Genomic DNA, 22322 nt, shown 5'->3' with positions numbered 1-22322 from the left:
TTACCTAGTTTACTCTATTAGAAAGAACTTTCCCCCTCCTTCTCAGATATATAAAGTGGGTGCTCAATAATTATTACAAATTTTCTTGAAATAAAAGTATATTAAAATTCATATTAATTTTAGTAAAAGCCTAGTGGAAGTGTGAATAAAATAAAACCAAAAGTAACTTGAGCCTACTTAGAAAGAAGAAACACATCATATATGATCCAATTTAATGTTCTTTTAGATTCAACTAATACAGTCTATCAGTGTATTTGAACAATGAGGAGGTTTACTATAACTCAACAAGGTATCTTACAGAACCCAAGGGGAGAAAAAGGGCCAGATCACACTAGGAAATTAAGAGTCCTGTTCTGAATTTCTCAGTTTTCTATCTGGAACCACATAATCTCACATCCCCATATCAATTTCATATTTACTGCTTATTTTTCTCTTCCTCAAAATAAGCTTTTCCTACCTGTTCACATGAGTGAGTTGAAAAATTCCCATTTGTAGCTCATGTGCTATCAATTTTCCCTTCCTTCAATTTTTATTCTCTTAAGAATGATTTTATATCATAAATATAAATATATTTTTAGTTATATCATAAATTTAAATATATTTTTAGTTTATATTTTGACAGAATTTAAGTCAAATGTTTCCACAATCCTTCTGCCAGGACATCAAACATTTTTTAATTCAAAAAACATTAATTTAGAATCAACAATGCTCTAGACACTCATCACAAATTTGGAAGAAAAAATACATGACAACTTGCAATTGAAAAGATGAAATTGAGTGGTATGAGAAGCAGGCAACTAAATTACATATGATCAGTTGCATAATGTAAGAATATAGGAACATGTTCCTGAGTCTTTGTATGGAGTAAAATGAGACATCATGAAAAAGGTCATGTTTGAGGAGAGGTTTGAAGGACAAGTATGGCTTTCCAACAAGTAAAGCAAAATAGCTGAGGTTGAGGAGAGAGAAGATATGAAATCAAGTGGATATGAAATATTATATGAAATATTGTGATGAGAAAGATAAATTTTGTGTTATAAAAAGTCACAAGATGCCCGGCCGGGCATGGCTCAATGGTCAGCATCAACCTAGAATCCAGGAGATTGTGGTTTGATTCCCAGTCAGGACACATGCCTGGATTGAGGGCTCAATCCCTAGCCAAGGGCGTGCAGGAGTCAGCCGATCAATGACAACTCTCTCATTTTTGATGTTCCTATCTCTCTCTCCCTCTCTCTTCCTCTCTCTAAAATCAATAAAGATATATTAAAAAAAAAAAAAAGTCATGAGGTACAAGTGGGCAAATGGCAAGGTACGTGAATTAGATAAGAAGTAAAAAAATACATCAGACTCTGTTAGATAAACCAGTATATCATGAGAATCATAAATATTAGTCAACATCTTTTGTTTTCACACCTTGTGTCCATTTATCTTTTCCTGATACACTATGATTTTCTACAAGATATTTCTGCTTCTAACTGACATGAGGTCATAGAGAGTAGATTTAGCCTCCTCCTGAAACAACAAAAGCCAAAAGCGGGGGGAAAAAGAATGACAAAAAAAAAATATGATATTAAAATAAATTTAAGACACCAGACAGGCAATTAAGGATAGCAATTCCTGAGAAACAGAAAACACATGAGATGAATTCAACAACACCATTAAATTACAGCCTTGATAGAGTTTCTAGGATGAGGAAGGTGAAAAGATAGTAAAACTAAGGAAGCTGGACTTTACAGAACAGGGTTAAAGAGAGAACCCTGGAGAGCTCCAGAAAGCCTCCCACCCCTGAACACTGATTAATGTTTGTGTGTGAGGAAACTATACAAAGCCAAGGAGGGAATCACCTACAAAAAGGAGAGAGAAAAATGTCTGTTGCTTACACAGAGCCAGAAAAAGTGCCTATTTACAACTAGAAAGTATAATTATTCATAGAGCATTGGATAGAGTAGACAGAAGATCCTTGCCCAAGTTGTAAGGAATAATTATTCCTAAGCTAAGCATTCTTTTTGGCTCCCTTAATAAACCTAAAACCAAGACCTAAGACCAAGACCAAAGTAAGTTAACTACATCCAAGACAAATAATCAACAAATTTCATAGAAATTGAAAATATTCAACACCTAACAAGGTAAAATAAAAATGTATGCTATCTAGTTAATAATTAATAGGCATATAGAAATCAGAAGAAAAGTCAATTAATGGAAACTGACCCAAAATAGATATATAAAAATTAGAATTATCAGATAAATTATTTGGAATAGTTATTATAACTGAATCTTCTATTATCAAACATTTGAGTAAAAGCTAAAAAGAGACAAAAATTGAATTTCTAAAAATGAAAACTAGAATATGTGAAATAAAAAATACACTGAAATGTATTACAAGTAGATGAAACATAGAAGAAAAAAACTTGAGTAAACTTAGTAAACTCCAAGACATAACAATATAAACAATCCAAAGTGAAACACAGAAGAAAAGAGAATTTTAAGAAAGAATAAACAGAATATCAATGAGTGATGAGATAATTTTAAGCAGCCTAATATGCATATTCTAAAAGAAGAAAGTGGAGTTACAGGGGGAAAAATTGGAAGAAATATTTGCCAAAAGTTTCCAAACAGAATAAAAATTATAAATTCATAAATATGAGAAATTCAATAAAACTCAAGATCCAGAAACATGAAAAAACTTTAGAAAAGCATATCATAAAGTAGTCATAATTTGTGGAAAAACAGAAAATCTTTAAAGTAGTAAGAAGAATAACAGATTTTGTCCAGTGGAAAAAAGATAAGTAAAAAACCTGATTTCTCATGCAAAATAATAAGTAAAAGACAGTGGAGCAACATCTTTGAAGTGCTCAAAGAAAAAAAGTATCAACCTAGAATTCTATAACCAATAAATATACCTTTCAAAAACACAAGTGAAATAAGAAAATTTAACACCCACTAAAGCAGAAATACTTAATAAACATCAGAGGAACATTACAAAAATTCATAGGAAAAAAAATGATACCTGGTAGAAATGAGGATCTATACAAGGAATAGGAAATACAGAAAACGGTAACTGCATAGTAAAGACAAATATATTTTTCTTATTATTTAAATTCCTTTACAAGATAATTGACTGTATAAACAATAATGTGGAGATTATAACAACTATAAAAGTAAACTATCTGGCTACAAACACACAAAGGCTAGGATAGGAGAAATGAGCATGTATTTCTGTTAGATTTTTATGCATAGTATGTTACAATACCTCTTCAGGAGAGTCTGTGGTAGGTTAAAGGAGTAAACATAAACTCTGAAGTAACTATCCAAAATTATTACCTAATAATGCAATTGAAGAGATCAAACAAAGTCATAAAAATATACTCAATCCAAAAGAAGGCATAAAAAGTGGAAAAAGGGAGCAAGGGATAGATGGACAAATGAAAGTTAATACCAAGCTGATAGACTATAATCTAGGTACATCATTAATAACATTAAATTTAAAGAGTCTACGTACCCCAAGTAAAATAAAGATATTGTCATATTGGGTAAAATCAAGACCCAATCAAATGCTTTTCAGGAGAAACATACTTTAAATAAAAAGATTCAAGTATACTAAAGTAAAAAGGGTGGGGGAAAATATTTTTATGTTTGTACTTATCAAAAAAAAAAAAAAAAAAAAGCTGGTCCTAGCTGGTGTGGTTTAGTAGTTAGAGCATCAGCCCACAGACTGGAGGGTTGTGAGTTCAATTCCTGGTCAAGGGCACCTGGCTTGTGGGCTCCCTCCTGGCCCTGGTCTAGTGTGTGCAAGGGGCAACCGATTGTGTGTGTCTTTCTCATTGATGTTTCTCTCTTTCCCCTTCCCTCCCTTTCACTCTCTCTGAAAGTCAATGAAAAAAATATATATTCTTGGATGAAGATTAAAGACAATAATTTTTTAAAAGCTGGGGTAGCTGTATTAAAATCAGAAAAATTAGATTCAGAAGAAAGAATATCACTGGGAATCCAATCAATATAAGAACAAAAGGGTAATTGATCAAGGATATATCACAAGTCTAAATATTTATTTATATAATAATAGAATCAAGGAATAGTGAAAATGTAAAATTTTCAAGCAGAAATGGACAAATCCACAATTATAATTAATTCAACACTCCTTCTTAATAATTGGTAGAATTAGATAGAAAATCAGTATAGGTAGACTTCAAAAACACTATCACCAACTTTCCTTAATTTACATTGATAGAAGAGTTCACCCAACAAACAACAGCAGAATATATATTCTTTTGATTAAATAAGGAATATATAACAACATAGTCCACATTCTGGACACAAAGCAATTCTCAGTGTCATAGATTAAACTCTAACAAAATATGTTTTCTTACTACAGTGGGATGGAATTCAAAATAAATAACTGAAATTTCACTTCCAAACCTCAAATAATTGGAAATTAAATAACACGCTTTAAAAATAAACCCCCAGGTAAAGGAGGATACAAACTAAGAAAACTAGTAATCAGGAAATGAAAATTTGAACTTGATACCTCTACTTTCCCATCAAAATAGCTAAAACGGCGGTGACCTGCCTGGCTCTGTTGCTGGGGAATGCTCCCATTCACCAAAAGGTTGCCAGTTAAATTCCCCTCAGGGCAGCTGCTTGGGCTGTGGGCTCAGTACCCAGTAGATGGCGTGCGAGAGACAACTAACTGATGTTTCACTCTCACATTGATGTTTCTCTCTCTCCCCCTCTCCCTTCCTCTCTCTGAAAAAATCTTTTAAAAAAATAACTAAAATAGCAAATACAACCTCAAATGTAATCAAGAACAAGGAGCAACTGACCTCTTTTTGCTGCTATAAAAAAAAAATCATTTTTCAAAGTGCTTTAACATTATCTACTAAAACTGAATATATGCACAATACATAAACAATTCCCTTCCCAGGCATATTTTTTACACAAATGCATTACATGTGCACCTATAGACGTGTATAGAAACATTCATGATAATCTATTCTACAATAACCTCCAAGGGAAAAAAATGCACACATGCACCACCAGTGGAACAGATAAATAGTAGTGTAGTCATACAATTAAATTCTACTGAAAATGAAAATGTATGAAGTACAAATATAAATAACAACATGGATAAACCTCACAAGCATAGTATTAAGCAAAGAAAGTCTACACAAAAGAACACAAATTGTCCCATTCTACTTACATTAAAACAAGAAATACCCATAATATTATAGACCATTAGACTTATGCGATGACACTGTAAAGAAAAACAGCAAAGTAATTACCATAAATGTCAAGACAGTAGCTACCTGGGAGGAGGAATAGGTGTAAGATGGGACAGTAATTAGATAAGGGACAAGGTGGCAAGGTATTGTTTTATTTCTCAAACTGTATGTTGCTTACAAATTTGTTCACTTGTGAGAAATTACTGAGTGGCCTTTTTGTTTTTTGGGGGGAGTGACAGGTACGTATTTCTCTATGTGCGTTGTTTTTTATTAATAAATGTTTTAAAAAATGATTTAATAATCTTAAAATAAATACCAACTTTTGCTAAACCATGTGATTCCCAGTTACTTTAATTAAAATGTAATAATGGCTTTTGGACTTGAGGTTTGAAAATTAAATTTATAGTTTAAAACTTATGATCTGTATGCATTTTTACAAGTTACATTCACCTCTCACTCTCAGTTTTATCTTTAAGATGACAATACAAACATTAAAAAAAATAATAAAGGCATCTTAGAAGTTATTATGAGCATTAAATGGAGTAATGTTGATTTCATCTCAGAAATACATGTCGAGGCCAGACTCTTCTTTCCAGTTTTATTGCAAAAGCCTGCAGCCAAGGCACCATCCCATTATACAAGAATGATTCCAAAGTCTGGATTCTTTTCTTTCAAGTACATTCAAACTTAGTTTTTCTTTTATTAAAACAATTGATAACATTTTTTCCTTCATTTAGCATTTTGCTTGAAAACCTTTCTCTACAGAATGAAGTTCAGTTTCCGTGGATGACACAAAAGGAGGTTTTCAAATTCTATACTTCACTCCCTCTCCATTTTCATTTTCTCCATATCTCCCTCAAGAAAACCTATTCTCCCACCACAAGAACTTTTCAGAATTCCCCACCCTCCCTTTTTACTCCATATATTTGAGCAAAGTGATCTCTGTGGCTAAAATGTGCCCTCCCATTGTCTGTCTGACAAATGTTTATTCATTCTTCCAGATGTTGCTAAAATTATCCTGTTCTATGAAATCTTAAGGGTTTCCCCTGACATATTCAATATGTCTAAGCTCCGAGCCTCTCTTGTACTTCATCAATATCTCCGTGTAATTCCAGGGGAAATTTGGCACGATTCGTTGTCTGTACCTAGATTACTACTTAGCCAAGTTTTAGGACTTTGCAGGCATTTTCATAGAAGCTAACATTTTTCCTTCTCTAACAGGCAATAAAGAAGTGAAAAGGAAGAGATAAAATCTGGCAAATAGTGGCAAAAAAAAAAAAGCATGTGTCAACTCTATTGAGATAAGTCAGGGTATGTTTCTTGCCTTTACCTAGCTATATTCCCCAGTTTTTGTGCTGCATCAAGGTGTTCTCAAGAGAAGCGAGTGAAAAAGAGGGTTGATGGACAGCTGTGGTTTCCCTACTAAACTTTAAGGAATCTAAGGGACACATCACATGAAAGAATAGAAATGGAAGTATAGTCAACGCAAGGTAGGCCATTTCTCCATTGTGGGCCATAGCCCACAGGGTCATAAATTTACATACCAGGAGGAGTCAATGTCAATGTTTGTTTCTCATATCCAATCTTTTTCAAGAATATTAGTTTCCATTGTTGCCTAAATGAAGGTATCATTTCCTCCTAAAATACTAGCCATTTTCACTCATTTAGAATATCTGGCATACTAAGTAATGCTCTGGAGAACTGGAAAGCATTCTTCCATGAATAAACTGTGTTCCTACTCAAATAGGCTGTATACTGATTTGCCTTTGTTAAAAGGAGCTCTATCACCAACCTTTAATTTGGAGTGTGAAACTTGGAAACCTTTCAATAGATTTAGGTTTTTGGAGGCCAATGTCTTTCATGAGTCCAGCGTTTCTTCCTCTCACAATTAGCATTTACGTGGACCCTTTAGGGCATCTCAGTTTTAGCTAATTTGAAAGATAATTGCTTATCTCGCCTAAATACTCACCTGAGACATACAAAGTAAATTTTGGATGCCCTGTGTCATCCCCAATGATGAGACACAATTCTCCATGGGTCTCTCATGTTTCTGTACAACTGGAAAGGGAGGCATTCACTGTTCTTTTTCCTAGATGATCTTTTTAAGGACATTTACATTACCCCTAATTTTTTACTCTTTTTAAATAACAGGCTTTATTTTTTAGAGCTGTCTTGGGTTTATAGAAAATTGAACAGATAGTACATATCTCCCATATACTTCCACTTCCTTCCAGTCACAGTTTCCTGTTATTAACATTTTGCATTACTGTGATATTTTGTTAATATAATAGACCGACATTGGTCCATTATTATTAACTAAAGGCCATGGCTTACATTACAGTTCATTCTCTGTGATATACAATTTTGTGGGGTTTTACTAATGCATAATGTCATGTATCCACCATTAGAGTATCATGCAGAATAGCTTCACTGCCCTAAAAATCTCTGTTTTACCTATTTACACTTCCCTCCTTCCCGCAAAACCCTGGCAGCCACTAATCTTTTTGATTCTCTATAGTTTTGCCTTTTTAAAAAAAACATATATCTTAAATTATACAGTATGAGGCAGTGAAAATAAGAAATATATACTTAGTCTTTGTTCCCTATTCCTGACACAGAGCTTCTAAAACCTGGGATATCCTGATGATAGGAATTATTGGAGCACCTTCTGTTACTCATAAGACTTCCCTTTAAATCATACTCACTTTATTAAAATAAAGTGACTCTTGGTTGGCCTCTAGGTAGCTTCAGGATTGGGACTGGTTGCCAGAGGAACCCACCATATAATTAGAGTGTTGGGATTTTAAAGCCCCACCCTGGACCTACAGGAAGGAAGGAGAGGTTAAAAATTGAGTTGGCCCATGATTTAATCAATCATGCCTATGTAAGAGAACCTTCATAGAAACTCTTAAAGACAGGATTAAGAGAGCTTCTGGGTTGGCGAACACATTGAAGTTCTGTGAGGGTAACATGCCCAGAGAGGGCATGACAGTTTTCTGTCCCTTCCCCCATACCTTGTCCTATGAATATCTTCAATTTTTCTGTTCCTGAACAGTATCCTTTACAATGAACCAGTACTAGTACGCAAAGTGTTTCCCTGAGTTTTGTGAGCCATTCTGGCAAATTATCAGATATTCACAGGGGGTTGTGGGAACTCTGAATTCATAGCTAGTTGGTTTGAAGTACTGGCGGCAACCTGAGACTTGTGAGTGGCTTCTAAAGTGGGAGCAATATTGTGCTCTCGCCAGGGAGTTAATACTAGAATTGAACTGAACTGTAGGGTACCCAGTTGGGGTCTGGAGAGTTGGAGAATTGTTTGATATGGGGGGAAAAACACACATTTGCTGTCAGAAATGTTATGAGTAAAACCTGTCCAGATTAGCCTTTTCCAACTGGCTTCTTTAACGCATTGTATGCGGGAAACGTATTTATCTGTTTTACGTTGACTCGTAGTAGAGTGCACGATGAAAACTACCTGCAAACAATTTAATACAGTAACGTGAACTTAATGTTCTACCAGGCCTTTTTGTGGCTTGATTACTCATTAATTTTTATAGCTGAGTAAAACCCCATTGCATGACAATATTTGTTTATCCATTTACATTTTGAACATTTGCATGCACTTTTTTGTGGGGATGTAAGTTTTCACTTCACTTGGGTAAATTCCAAGGTATCAGTTACTGCATTATATATAGTGAGACTATGATTAGCTCTGTAAGAAACTTATAAAATGCCTTCCAAAGTGACTGTGCCATTGCATCCCTACCAGCAACAAATGAGCTCTCCTACTGCTTCACATTCTTGTCAGCATTTGCTATTATCAGTTTGGGGATTTTACCTATTATAATAGGTATAAAATAGTATCTCATTTTTGTTTTAGTTTTAAATCCCTTAATGATATATGATGTCGAGTATCATTATATGGTTACTTGCAATCTATATTTCTTCTTTGGAAATATATCTATCCAAATCCTTTGCCCATTTTTGAATTAGATTGTTGATACTCTATTGTTGAGCTTTAACTGTTGTTTACCACGGTTTGAATAAAAGTCCTTTATCATTATGTATTTTGCAAATATTTATTTTCAGTCTGCAACTTGGCTTTTAATATATATACTGCATTTATTGGGGTGACATTGGCTAATAAAGTTATATAGGTTTCAAGCACACAATTCTATAGTGCATCATCTCTATACTGTACTGTGTGCTCACCACCCAGTGTCAGATCTCTTTCCGTCACCATTTATTCCCCCTTTACCCTGTTCTACATCCCCCTACCCCCTTCCCTCTGCTAATCACCATACTGTTGTCTGTGTCTATGAGTTTGGGGTTTGTTTGTTTTTTGCTCAATACCTTCACCTTGCCCAGCCGGGCATGGCTCAGCGGTTGAGCATCAACCTAGGATCCAAGAGGTCATGGTTTGAGTCCCAGTCAGGGCACAGGCCTAAGTTGCGGGCTCGATCCCGGTGGGGGGGGTGCAGGAGGCAGCTGATCGATAAAGACTTTCTCATCACTGATGTTTCTATGTCTCTCTCTCCCTCTCCCTCCCTTTCTCTGAAATCAATAAAGATTTTTTTTTTAAATACCTTCACCTTTTTCACTCCCCCCAACCCCTCCCCTCTGACAGCTGAACAAACAAAACAGAAACAGACTCATAGATACAGAAAGCAGACTGTGACTTATCTTCTCACTTTCTTAAGTGTCATTTGCAGAGCCGAAGTTGTCAATTTTAATGAAGTCCAACTAATAAATGTTTTCTTTCATGAATCATGCTGTTAGTGTTGTTTATAAAATGCCATTGCCAATTCCAAGGTTACATACTTTTTTAAATATTATCTCCTAGAAGTGATTTAGTTTTGTTTTACTTTTAAGTCTATGAGACCTTCTTTTCCTTTCCCTTTCTTTCTTCCTTCCTTCCTTTTTCTTTCTTTCTTTCTTCTTTCTTTCTTTCTTTCTTTCTTTCTTTCTTTCTTTCTTTCTTTCTTTCTTTCTTTCTTTCTCTCTCTCTCTCTCTCTCTCTTTCTTTCTCTCTCTCTCTCTCTTTCTTTCTTTCTTCTTTCTTTTTCTTTCTTTCTTTCTTCTCTTTCTTTCTTCCTCTTTCTTTCTTTCTCTCATTCTTTCCCTCCCTCCCTCCCTCCCTCCCTCCCTCCCTCCCTCCCTCCCTCCCTCCCTCCCTTCCTTCCTTCCTTCCTTCCTTCCTTCCTTCCTTCCTTCCTTCCTTCCTTCCTTCCTTCCTTCCTTCCCTTTTCTTTCTTTTTTGTTTGCAAGTGGATGTTATTTCATCATCATTTGTTGAAAAGATTATTCTTTCTCTATTACATTAAACTTTCCTCCTTTTTCAAAGGTCAGTTAACTATATTTGTGTGGGCCTATTTCTGGGATCTTTATTCTGTTCCATTGAACTATTTATCTATTTTTTCACCGATGTCATATTGTCTTCGTTACTGGAACTATGTAGTAAGTCTTGAAGTTGGGCCGGCTTGATCCTTCAACTTTGTTTCTTCTTAAGTAGATGGGGTTTTGTTTTGCTTTTTCTTTACCTTCTGGTGAGAAATTAAATGTAATTCATCTCCTTTTCTCTATAGGTGTGTCTTTCTCTTGGTTTTGGTTTCCTGCATTTTGAATATGACATGCCTAGGTGTAGTTTTTTTATATTTGTTTTTCTTGGTCTTCACTGAACTTTATGAATAGGTGATTTGGTGTCCATCACTAGTTTGGGAAAATAGTGATTATTACTTCAAATGTTTCTTTTACTCCTTGGTGAGCCCATCAAAGCATTCTTAATTTGTCAGAGTGGTTTTGATTTCTAGGATTCCCTTTAGATATTTTCTTAAAGATTCAGTCTCTCTGTTAGTACCCATCTACTCTTGCATGTTGTCCACTTTTCCCATTAACCCTCACAGCATATTCCTCATAGTTATTTTAAATTACTGGTCTGATAATTTCAAAATCTCTGTCATCTGAGTCAGATGCTCTTTCTTGCTTTGTCTCTACATTTTTTTCTTGTTTTATAACAGACCAGGTAGTTTTTCTTTTGTTGTTGAATGACAGACATGATGTATTGAGTAACATAAACTCAAACAAATAAACCTTTATTAGGAGAAATTATATCTATTTGAGCACTAGTTACACTGTTTTTACTCTTTGCTATAGTTTTAGGTGCCTGAGACTTCAGTTTTCTCTAGTGTTCTTGTTTCCATCTCTCTTCTTGTCTGTGGCTTTCACTAGAAACATTTTCTTAAATAGAGTCTGAACTTTGCAGCCTATCAGCTGTTATGCTCTGCTATTATACAGAAGCCTTGTTGATGTGATGATAAAATGTGGGGAAGGAAAGCATTCTACAGTTCTTTGATTAACTCTAAGTCTTTTTGGGGGCCTATGCCCTTCAGATGTGACCTTCACAAGTGTTTCTCAGCTTTTATTTTTCTTCTTAGGTAAGAAAGAAGGGCTACAGCAGGCTGAGGTTGGGTATTTATCTCCTAATTTTAGGTAAAATAATTCCCCTTGAAGAGTTTATGGGCATAATCTATGGGTATATTACAAAGTTTTACTTTTTCCTACACCTGCTGACTCATGAGGAGATTTTTTTTATCTTCAATATGAAAATCTGTTAGGGTTCCAGGGGATAAAATTATTGAGGTGTATGGGCCCACCCAAGAGTGGGACTCCAGAAAGTTTTAATTCTTAAACTTTTCTACACTCAGTCTCCAGTAGATTATCAATTACAGTTTTCATTTTTCCTACCAGTTTCTGCTTCCAGTAACTTCTGCTCTTGCTAAAGTGTGATTCTCTATATTACAGTTTTTAGTGTGTATGTTTGCCCTATAACATCAAGTCTCTGATGGATCTTAAAAAGAGTTGTTGAACTTTTAGTTTATTCATCTATTTTCTTTTTGTGATAATGGAAGAAGTAACTTCCAAGCTATTTACATGTTGGAGCAGAAAATATCCAGGGGCTATTTTTAAGTGTGTCTGTATAACAAACAGCTTTGGAAAATAATGCCCCCTCCAAAAAAGGGCTGTTTTATTATAGTATTTGAAAACATGGTGCCTCTCTCCATATTAAATAGCAGGTGTGTTTGCTGTCCAGAATTGAAAAGATAATATCTCCATCCAGAACATAGCACATGCTATTAAGCTGCTCATTATAAAAGGTTGAGATTCCTCATGTTCAGGGATATTTTGCAATGCAGTCCACTGTGTTTACAGGTGTCATTTGCCCTCTCTCTGTCATTCTGTAAAAATGCTGTTAGCTCCATTTCTTTACCAAAGAACAGTAAGACAACATAGCAGAGCATTCATGAACCATAATAAAGTGAACTCACTTCATTTGGAACCTAAAATAAAGCAACTAACTGACTTTGTTTTATAACTCCATTGTTTTCATCCCTTCTAGTATTAAGTAAGCAGCTACTAAAAACATTAATTCATACTTACATCTCCTCTAAGTAACTAGAGTAAATCTGGAAAACCAAAAAGATAAAATAAAATAAAAGTTTAAAATTTAACAACATAGTGAGCTATTCATTATCTGATTTCTTCTCTGGTTTTCAAAATAACAAACACATTCTAGATTTGCATTTTGAATAAATTATCATTTATGTCATCCCTAGGGATGGAATACTATATGAAAAGAGGCAGTGTTGAGCTACAGAGCACCAAAGATAGTGAGGAGAACCAGTTGGAGGACTATGAAATATTGAAGCCGAGTCAATGTATTTAGAGTTTTACAAATTAATGTCAAACAAAACTCTGACTTTACCTGAAAAAATAAAACATTGGAAATTAAATTGTCATAAACTATCAATACACAAATAATTGAAATATTTATATGCATATGTAATGGATCCCATTGCAATTTTGCTTATCAGAAGCCAATGTCTAACTGTGATTTGAATAGATTCTTAAGAGAATTATGGATTGATTATTTCACTGGCAAGTTTTAGGCTCTGGAATTCTTTGCATTATTGCCCACATTTTATGATTTTATGGTCACTTATTTTTAAAACACAAAGTGTTAACACCCTTTTGTTAATAAACCTTAGTGTTTATTATTACTAATTCAGCCTTAAAACCTGTCTTTCAGATGCTTAAGCATCTACAATTAATATAGAAAACTAGCCCAGCCGGTGTGGCTCAGCAGTAAGGTTGAGGATTGACCTAAGACCCAGGAGATCGAGGTTTGATTCCAGTCAGGGCATATGCCGGGTTTTCAGGCTTGATCACCCACCAGGGGGTGTGCAAGAGGCAGCTGATCAATGACTCTCTCTCATCATTGATGTTTCTATTTCTCTCTCCTTTCCTCTCTCTGAAATCAATAAAAATATATTTTAATAGATACATAGAAAACTAATGCTTCTTTTTGAACAATTTGTGTAGATCAAGCATGTCAGTGAATTTAGTTTCTTACTAAGAGTCTTCCGATTATAATTTTCTGTTTTGATAACATAGAGTAGGTTGATAGCATGAAGATGCTTTTATAGAATTATAACTAATTTCAATTTTATTAATGATTTTTCTCAGTTACATGGAGTGATCTCATTGAATCTGATAGTCCTTATAAAAATTTAAATTTTTATTAGATACACCGCCTTTAAAGGCAATGTGTCTTAAAATTTTTTAATATGTTTTTATTGATTTCAGAGAGACAGAAGGCAAGGTAGAGGGAGAGAAATAGAAACATCAGTGATGAAAGAGAGGCATTGATTGGCTCCCTCCTACACACCCCCAACTGAGGATTGAGCCCAAAACCCAGGCATGTGCCCTGACTGGGAATAGAACTGTGACCTCCTGGTTCATAGGTCAATGCTCAACCACTAAGCCATGATGGCCAGGCAAAATTTGAAATATCTGTATTGATATATTTTTCTATCTTTCCTGATTATATTTGTCAGTGTATCACTGTTGGGAAGTATCTTGTTGCTCATAACTTTATTTTATTTTATTTTATTTTATTTTATTTTATTTTATTTTATTTTATTTTATTTTATTTATTTATTTATTTATTTTTAAAATTTTATTATTATTATTATTTTTTAAATATATCTTTATTGATTTCAGGGAGAGGAAAGAAGAGGGAAAGAGAGACAGAAACATCAATGATGAGAGAGTCATTGATCGAGCCCGCAACCGGGCATGTGCCCTAACAGAGAATCGAACCCCGATCGCCTGGATCCTAGGTCGATGCTCAACCGCTGAGCCACGCCCGGCCGGGCGCTCATAACTTTAAATAATAACCCACATGGGTTACTGACACTTTTTATTTGGAAAAAAAAACAAACAAACACAAAAAGCAAAAAGAAAGGAGTTTGACAAAATTTCTGGCAATCTTTTTCTAACAAATGTTTTTATTCTATTATTATTCTTACAAAGTAATAAAGACACACACTGAAGTCAAAGAGGGAAAAAATATTGTAACAATGTATAATATAATCAATTTATAGTTTAGGTTCAAGTATTAAGATGAGACCTTGGACTTAGACTTAAAGTTGATGGGTGGAACAAGTTAAGAATTTGGGCCTATTTGGATGGAATGAATGTATTTTGCATGTGAGACGGATATGAATTGAAGGGGGTGCAGAGACAGAAAGCTGTAGATTGAATATTTGTGTCCCTCTAAGATTCATAATTAAAACATAATCCCCAGTGTGATGGTATGTGTTGGTGGGGTCCTTGGGAAGCGAATGCGTCATAAGGGTGGATCCTTCCTGATCTTATAAAAGAGACCTTAGAGAGCTTTCTTACCATTTTTGTCACATGAGAAAACAGTGAGAAAAATGGCTGTGTATGAAATAGGGAGCAAACTCTCACCAAACACTTCTCATCTTCCAGACTGTGAAAAATACATTTGCGTCGCTTATAAGACACTGCGTCTATGGTATTCTCTTATAGCAGCCTGAACCAACTCGAACACATTTAATTCAGCATTTTTATTTAAAGTTAAAATGTATTAAAGCTCTAATGCAATTTGGAATCCATTAGACTGATAGTGCCTCCATGTGAAAGGCAAGCAAATTGTATATGAACCTGCATAGAAAGCAATTATTTCCCAGCCATGTTTATAGATGATCAGGAAATTATGTTTATGCACTCACATCCTATCATGAGAGCATGTTACTTATACATAGGTGTTTTACTGCAATTTAATTACATTATAGGGAATTGGATGGGGACTTGTAGTTAAGATATAAAATGTTTTACTTTTTCCCATTTAAATGAGAAATAGACTTTTATGGGTATAATGCTGGACAAAAATTTCTTTATTCTGAAACGACATTATTTCACGACTTGGATCTTTATAATTTCTATTTAAGTAATTATTTGCTCTGTACCAGAGTATCTAAATGCCTATAGTATTTTCAAAAAGTAAAGATTTCTATAAAAAATGGAGTTTTGCTCATCAAAAAAGAAATTGTTTTTTTTTCTCATTTCTTTATTTTTTACAAGTTAATTTCAATCAATATTTTATGTAATGATATTCAATGATGGATTGATACTGACCAAGACAGCTTAATATTTCTTTCAGCTCAATTAAAATTTAGACAAGTTTCAACCTGCCTTGTGTGGCTCGGTTGGAGCACTGTTCTATATACCAAAATGTTGAGGGTTCCATTCCTGGTCAAAGGAGTTGAGTACACCCTGATCAGTGGGGGCACATACGGGAGGCAACCAGTCAGTGCGTTCCTCTCACATCAGTGTTTCTCCCTGACTCTCTCCCTACATTTCTAAAGTAAATAAAAATAAATAAATAAATAAATAAATACATAAATAAATAAATAAATAAATAAATATAAATATAAATCTTAGACAAGTTTCTTCTGGGTATAGTCTTCGGGTCTCCCCCTTTTTAGGCAACTTGCAATAAGATATCCTTTTTTGTCCCCTGTCCCCTTTGAAATGTAAATCTTCTATAAGCCAGGACTGCTTTTCTCTAGGACTTGAGAACAATCCTTTTGAAATGTAATCTTCAAGGAAGAAAGTATCACCCTTATTTCCCAGCCTCTGTGGGAGGCACTACCAATTAGCAAATATGATGTCCTAACTGTTTAGCATAGTAAGAAGCTAGGAAAATTCCAGGACAACCGGAATAGAGAAACTAAGGCAGACAGCTAAACAGCAGTTTGTAGCCACCTAATAAATCCTATCTTCCTTAAACCAAGGACACTTAAGAGTAAATGGTTTGCACTTCCCCTCCCCAACCAGAGGGTAAATAGTTTAAATTACCCTATCAGGGAGACAGATAACAGAAATCCAATCTCTCTCCAGGGAGCACTCCCACGCCATTCCCTTCCCCCTCTCCTTCCCCCACCAGCATATATGCCTAACCTTTAAGGGACCCCATGAGACTTGCAACCAGGGGAGCAATAGGCAGCAGCAGCTCATCCCAGGCTTACCCCATGAACCTGTCCCCAAGGCCCCCTTTTCTCTGACTTCTCAGTGAGCCAAAGCAGCCCAGCCTGGGCTCTCCTGCTGCTGCTCCTATGTCCTTCCTTGTTTCACCGTCCCAAGTATATTTTTGTTGCAGTCAATAAATTCTTGCTTTCTTTTCTATGCTTTGTCTCTTCATTGAAATCTTCCCTCAGGAAGATAAGAACCGAGGTCTCCTTGTCTTGTCCATAACATAACCACAGTCACCCACCTTCTTCATAATCTGCAATACTATTTTAGTAACTCATCCAGTGCTAAAACTCTTCTGTCTCTTGTTTGAAAGGAGTTGAGTTTAATCTGGCACTCCTAATACAATAGTCTTAAATAAATTCTTATTATTTTTAACAGTTGTCTATTACAAACCTTTCTTTGGTAATATAGTGCTAAGCCAGCCCATATATTCATCCTTTAAAAAATAAATATATATTTCACAAAATGAGGCAGGTTAGTAAGAAGCTAGAAAATTCCTTGACAAGTAGAATGGGGAAACTGAGACAGATAGTTAAATGGCCGAGCAACTTACAGCCAGATAATATCACAAGGTCTTATCTTTCCTAACCAAGGACACTTAGGAGCAAATGCCTCACACATTCTGTACTGTCCAAATCCCTCTTCAATGACATTCTTTGAAGGTGTAACCAAGCAGAAAATGATCCTGACCTCTCTATAGGCTCATTTTGATGAATTGCATATTAAAGGACATATAGGGAAAGCTGATAAATATTCTATAGAGATCCTCCCCAAGACCCTCTCCTAAAATCCTCCACTTTTAAAAAATAGATAAAATCCCTTAAGACAAAGGAGTTGAGCACACCCATGCCTTTTCTCCCTTTCTTTCCTCAAGTGTGTATTTTTGTTCTTTTTCTCCTAAGCTCTTAGGGTCCAGAAAAGACTTGCAACCAGGGGAGCAACAGGTAGTGCCAGCTCATCCAGGATTAATGCCCTGAACCTGTCTCAAAGGGCCCCCCTTTCACCTAATTTTCCAAAGGGCCAAAGGAGCTCTGCATAGGTTCACCCCTGCTGCTGTGATCTTGTCTCTTCCATCTTAAGCCCTGCCCTTCCTTTGTTTCACTGCCCTCAGCTTTGGTCAATAGACTTTCAAAATCACCTGCATTTGTATCATGAAATCTTTAATGCACCAAGTCAAGAACCCACACATTCTAGACTGTTCTGGGGCAGACCCACCTCAGTTCCAGTCCCTTCCCTGGGACAAATACACACACACACACACACACACACACACACACACACCACACAAAGACACACCAAAAAGGTATGTCCCCTGTGTATAATCCCTGGGAAGTATTTGTTTGTATTTTGGTTTTGAAGTTTCTAAAAAACTTTCTAAACTCAATTACATTTTTGGCAGTAGGTAAATTTTGTTGTAACAGCTGCTAACTTGTGGTCATTAGATTAATGATAAGCCATGATGTTTTTAAGAAGCTCAAGAACAAACTACTTTATGAAAAAATCAAGTTTAAAGTTTTTTGTTTGTTTAATATAACCTATTCCAGGAAAATATTATTTAATATTTATAAGGGAAATAATATTTTTATACATGATCTTTATGTTTAAAGGGGGGGGGAAGAAAATAAAAATAAAATCTTATATCTTTGAATCTAGGAAAATATTGCTTAATTCAAAATTCTGGAAATTATTCAAATCTACAAGGGATATTGGTCAACTGCAGCAACTTTAATCACATGAAGCAATAATTTCAGAAAATGGCCCTTTACATCATTCTACTTTTTCTTCTCTTTTGAATACTGTCTTTTCTTTTCTCTAATTCAGGCTGTGCTGCTTATATCTCTTCACAATTCACATGCATTCCATATATTATGTAGTTGATAAAATTTATATATGTCAGTTGATTAATTTTTATTTTTTACTTTCTAGGGGAAAGCAGTTCATATTCATTGCATTTTGCTATAAAATTTTATATATTTTAAAAGAGCAATATGATTTTTATGTAGAATTATTTAATGTATAATTATTTAATCATTTAAATATAAAATTTCATCATAAATATTATTAGCACTATTATATTTAACTTACCAGTTGTGGTACAAAAAATAATAAACAAAAATTTACATGTTATCTGTTACAAGTTTTCCTATAGTTCAGTCAAATAAACCCTTTTGATTGAGCTTAAATGGAGAATATTTTTCAATGCCATAAAAAATAAATGCTTAAAATGTTCACAGTTCTGCTAAGATTGCCATAGATATAATACATAAAATAGAGTGACTTGCTTTAACAGAACACTTTCAAGTGAAATAAGATTTTAAAGCAGAGTACAGCTAGAGCAGTTATTAAAAGACATCGAAGCAAAACCAAATAGGAAGAATTTACGCTCTTGAGTGCTTTGCTGAAATCCTTTCAGTCGTGTTGAAGCAAGATTGAGTCTGTGTTTTTCCAGTTTGTGTGTCAGGTAAAACACAGCAGGGGGTGAAATGAATTCATCTTTCTGTCTACAAGTAAACTGAAAGCAATTTTTGTCTTCCCATGTGGTCACTTGAGGTGCTTGTCATGTTCAAGCTAATGATATCAGGCACCCTCAGGTTGTTTAAGTATTCATGAAGTAATTAAATTCTCATTAACATATAAATAAAAGAAAACTGAAAACAAGTTAGCAGGCACCTAACATCTGTTCTAATGCTTTTAAGTATTAAAATGTGCCACACACAGAAGGAAAAGTGCATTCTGTTCTGGGAAGTATTTTGCATAGATTATTTATAGAAACTGTAATTAAACTGATTTGGCATATTAAAGAAAGTTAGCAGCAGAGCATTATTTAGATAGTTTCTTGGTCTCTGTCACCTAAATAAGGAATTAAAAATAGATATGGGAAGAGTAAAATTAGGTTTTGTTTGTTTTACATTTCAGATAAAGTTATAAGAATAATTGAAATTTTATTTCCATCTGGAAATAAGGTAGTTAAATTTTAGTCTACACTGGCGTACATCCAACTTTGCAGCTGCAACGAAAGCCCTTTCTATTGTAAAGTGTAAAATGGTTTGGATTCTTGTCCAAACATTTCACTTAAACCCTTAAATTTATTTTATTCACGCGTACAGATGATTGTCTCTTTAATGCTCTCTATATATGAGTTTGTCGAATGTTAAAATGGAATGTATTAAAAAGAATCTTGCCTTTCGTTATTAAACTTCCCATTCCATGCAATTTTCTACTTTTATAATAGAGTTTTTTATGCTATGTATTATATTTTGTGATTGCAAATTTCCCACATCTTTTGCTGTTTACAATATTCTCAATCAAATTTGTCATTCAAATAAATTAATTCACTATCTTACCTGGGGTTATTAAAATCTATGTTTGCTAAAAGTAAGGAAGACAGAAAATCAAAATATTGTAAACAAAGTTGAAGTGAAAATTGTAGAGGAAGAAAAAAGTAATTTTTCCTCTACCTTCTAAGTTCTTTCTGGAGCTTCTATATCAATATATAGATTGACAAGAGAAAAACAAACTGAAGTTTATGATGTATACATGGGAGACAACCAGGCAAAAATGAGTAACTCCTATAGGTGGCTTAGAACTCAGGCTTAACTACCATCTTCAGTTAAAGACAAAAGAGAGAAAGGCGTGGGGGAGGCCAGTTATGGGAAGGTAACCAGAAAAGCAGGTAAATAAGAGTAAGTTTTGTTACAGAGATTTAAGTCAGAGCCTTCTCCATTGATAAAGGCACAAAATTGTCTACAGGGATTAACATTTGCTTTCCTAGTAGAGGGGGAAAGAGGGACACTTTTTGTAAATGTGTGTCTTTCTTTTAGGCAAATAAAGGAAGGGAGAGAGCTTCTCTTGTACCTGTTTCATCTAAATTGCCCTCAGCTCAATTAAAGTGGGCTATTTTGAGTAGCATATTCTGCTACCCTTTAAAATACTTGAAGAGTAACTTACAATAACATCTAACATTGTGTGATGCCCTGATTTTGCATTAAATTTTACATTTTTACTATTATCCTCTAGAATTTGGTATATCTTTAGGGAAATATAAATCAGATTTTGTGCATGATGAGAGTAAGTACAAGACAAAAAAAACACAATACCACCAAAAATATGGACCAGATTTTTAAAGGATTTTATACCGTGTTTGAATTTGCTCTTTTCTAGTTTTCAATATAGGGAAAAAAAATAGGCTAAATGTGTGTGACTAAGTAAATTTTGTGGCCTGGGGAAGGTTAATGTGGTATATTAGCACATTTATGTCTAGAAAATATTTATGGTTAAAAATTTTCTATTGATCTTAAAAGAACAGAATATTATGAGAATATTATGTGGAATTTTAAAATCTCATTATGAACTATTGCAAACATTAATCACATTTTCAATGAAACATGGTATTTATTTTGAAACTTTAAGTCCTTTCTTTCAAATAATCTTTGTTCTTCTAAAGCCCTTGGAAACAAATGCCTTGGAAAGATGTAAGATTAATTAACCATTAAAAGTTGTCAATTTAAACCATTTTATTTGCCACTAAAAAATTCCTTTAGGTTGACTTAATATGCAATCCTCTCTTTTATTTCCTGTCTAATCACAGCTACTCATTATTCATGGCCCAGGAAAAATATTACCTCATTCTCAAGAGTCTTTCTTGATTTATTCCCAGCAACATTGGTAACAGTTTTCAAAATTATTTAGTTCATTTATTAATGAGTAATTTATTAATTCTTCCATACAGTATGAGTTTTCAAGGGCTACTGTAACAAATTAGCATAAACAGTGGCTTAAAAAAGCAGAAATGTATTCTCTTAAGTTCTGGTGCCCAAAAGATATGCTCCTTCTGAAGGTTCTAGGGGAGAATCCTTCCAGCTCCTGGTGGCTCCAGGTATTTCTTGTCCTGTGGTTCAATCACTCTAACCTCTGCCTTTTCCTCACAAGAACTTCTCTTCCATGCTTCTGTCTTCTTTTCTTAAAAGGAAAATTGTCATTGGATTTAAAGCCCACCCAGTTAATTCAGGGCAAACTTATTTTGAGATCTTTAACTTAATTACATCAGCAAAGATCCTTTTTCTAAATAAACACATTTTACTGGTATTGACGGTTAGGATGTGGACATGTCTTTGGAGTCCACAATTCAAGCCACTGTGCTTACTTAGCATATTATATATCTATCTTCCACAATCATGGAACTACTATTTTCTGATTTCTGTGAAGGTAAAAATTCTTTCCTTGGCAATGCCTGTGCCCTCTATCCTGTGTAGCTTACCATGGCTCTTTGCACATAGAATTAATTTATGTAGATATTGTAATTCACATAGTCATTAAAAGGGTTATCTTAATTTCTATCAGATATACTTAATTAGATAAACTGATGTTCCTTCTGATAGGAAAATAATCACTTAAATTTCTGATATTTAGAAACATTACTACAAAATTTAAATGACCACTAACTTCAATTTTTAAAATCTTACAGATGTTTGGAATCTTCCTCTCTGTTTCTACTGGTTATAGGTTTAAAAAGTCTTAAAACTTTTCATTATATTTTGTATTAAAGTATGAAAATACAGTACACAGACATCAGCTGGAATACATCACTAATACATGAGATACATATTTAATTGATTTCCCTGCATTAAAACATTCAGAATACTGCTATGAAGAAGTTGTGTATATAAAACAGAATGTAATAGCACTATAAAAGGTCATTAATGGCAA

Source organism: Miniopterus schreibersii, assembly GCF_964146895.1.
Source record: "Miniopterus schreibersii genome assembly, chromosome: 2".
Taxonomy (NCBI): Eukaryota; Metazoa; Chordata; class Mammalia; order Chiroptera; family Miniopteridae; genus Miniopterus; species Miniopterus schreibersii.
This window is presented reverse-complemented; position numbering follows the sequence as displayed.